Here is a 2,233-nt window from a genome sequence, read left to right as displayed (position 1 = left end):
AGGCTTTGCAGTAGGTTACCCAGAGAGGTGGTGGAGTCACCATGCCCGGGGGAGTTGAAGAAGCGTGTGGCTATTGCGCTTCAGGACATAGTTTAGTCTTCCTGGTAGCCGGGTGCTGGTTGGACTGGATGACCTTCAAGGTCTTTTCCAACCTTCTTGATTTTAATGATTTTATGATTCTGCCATGTGCTCATCTTCCTCTTCTGTCTCGTAGTCTTTGGGGTTGTGGCCTTCTACTTTTGCCTCACGCTCTTGACCCTCTTCTACATTGTCCCGTATTTCCTCTGCGCGGTCCTTCCTTGCGTCGTCTCATTTCCCGTCCTTTGCGTCGTCCCATTTCCCATCCTTTGCGTCGTCCCATTGCCCTTCCTTTGCGTCCTCCTCTTCTTCCACTCTGCGTCGTGTCCTTCCCGCTTCTGCCCTTGCCATTGTGCGTCGTGCCCTGTTGCGTCGTGCCCTTCTTCCTTTGTTTCGTCCTGCTCGTCTTCCTGCTCCAGTCTTACCCCTTCCCCTCTGCGTCGTGCCCTGTTGCGTCGTGCCCTTCCTGTTTTGTCCCCTCCTGCTTCTTCCTGCTGCTTCTTTGTCCATTGCGTCGCGTTCCCTTCTTTTTTCCCTTTCCCCGCTTTGAGGCAAAGCTGCTGAGGTTGGGGAGGCCACGGAGGGTTTGGGGAGCAATGGTGGGCTTTGGGATTGCCATGGTGGGCGTGGGTGGGCATGGGAATGACACAGAGGAAGAGGATGGGTTTGAAGCAGAAGATGAGAGCACAGAAGGGTGTGCTTGGGTAAAAGAAGGGCAAGAGAGTGGTGAAGTGTTGATATAGATAGTCCAAGGCAGTGGTGGAGTCACCATGCCTGGGGGAGTTGAAGAAGGATGTGGATATTGCGCTTCAGGACATAGTTTAGTGTTCCTGGTAGCTGGGTGATGGTTGGACTGGATGACCTTCCAGGTCTTTTCCAACCATCTTGATTAGGAGGAAGTTCTTCACAGAGAGAGTGATTTCCCACTGGAATGGGCTGCCCAGGGAGGTGGTGGAGGCACCGTCCCTGGAGGTCTTCAAGAAAAGACTGGATGAGGCACTTGGTGCCATGGTCTAGTTGACTGGATAGTGCTGGGGGATAGGTTGGACTGGATGATCTTGGAGGTCTCTTCCAACCTGGTTGATTCTATGATTCTATGATTTTAATGATTTTAGGATTCTGCCTTGTTCTCATCTTCCTCTTCTGTGTCATAGTCTTTGGGGTTGTGGCCTTCTACTTTTGCCTCATGCTGTTGACCCTCTTCCGCATTGTCCCGTATTTCCTCTGTGCGGTCCTTCCTTGCGTCGTCCCATTTCCCATCCTTTGCGTCGTCCCGTTGCCCTTCCTTTGCATCCTCCTCTTCTTCCACTCTGCGTCGTGTCCTTCCTGCTTGCGCCCTTGCCTTTGTGCGTCGTGCCCTGTTGCGTCGTGCCCTTCCTGTTTTGTCCCCTCCTGCTTCTTCCTGCTGCTTCTTTGTCCATCGCGTCGCGTTCCCTTCTTTTTTCCCTTTCCCCGCTTTGAGGCAAAGCTGCTGAGGTTAGGGAGGCCACGGAGGGTTTGGGGAGCAATGGTGGGCTTTGGGATTGCCATGGTGGGCGTGGGTGGGCATGTGGTAACATGGGAATGACACAGAGGAAGAGGATGGGTTTGAAGCAGAAGATGAGAGCACAGAAGGGTGTGCTTGGGTAAAAGAAGGGCAAGAGAGTGGTGAAGTGTTGATATAGATTGTCCAAGGCGGTGGTGGAGTCACCCTGCCTGGAAGGGTACCAGAAGTGCCTAGCTGCGGAGCTTCTGGATAGGGTTTCCTAAGGTCATGGTAGCTGTGCTCTGGTTGGTGTGAGTGATCTTAAAGATCTTCACCAACCTTAGTGGTTTTAATGCTTGTATGATTCTGCTTCGTCCTCTTCCTCTTCTGCGTCATCCCCTATCGCGTCGTGCCCTTCTTTCCCTTTGCCTTTTTCTTCTTGGAGAGAAGCCTTGGTGGGTTGGGGCGGAGAAGGTTGATGTAGGGTGAAGGCTTGTGGGCTGGGAGAGAGCAGGGTTGTTCTTTGTCTTGTGTTGCAGTGCTCTGTTGTCCTCTCTCTATGTGCTGTCTGTTCTTGTGCCTCTTCCTTTTCTTCCTTCTTCTCTGTCCATATGTTGCGCCGTTAAAGGCGCAAGAGGATGTGTCATCCTCTTGGAGGAAGAGGGGGAAGAAGAATTGTTCTTCTTCCCT

The sequence above is a fragment of the Pogoniulus pusillus genome, chromosome 3, assembly GCF_015220805.1.
Source record: "Pogoniulus pusillus isolate bPogPus1 chromosome 3, bPogPus1.pri, whole genome shotgun sequence".
Lineage (NCBI taxonomy): Eukaryota > Metazoa > Chordata > Aves > Piciformes > Lybiidae > Pogoniulus > Pogoniulus pusillus.
Note: the sequence above shows the minus strand (reverse complement) of the source record.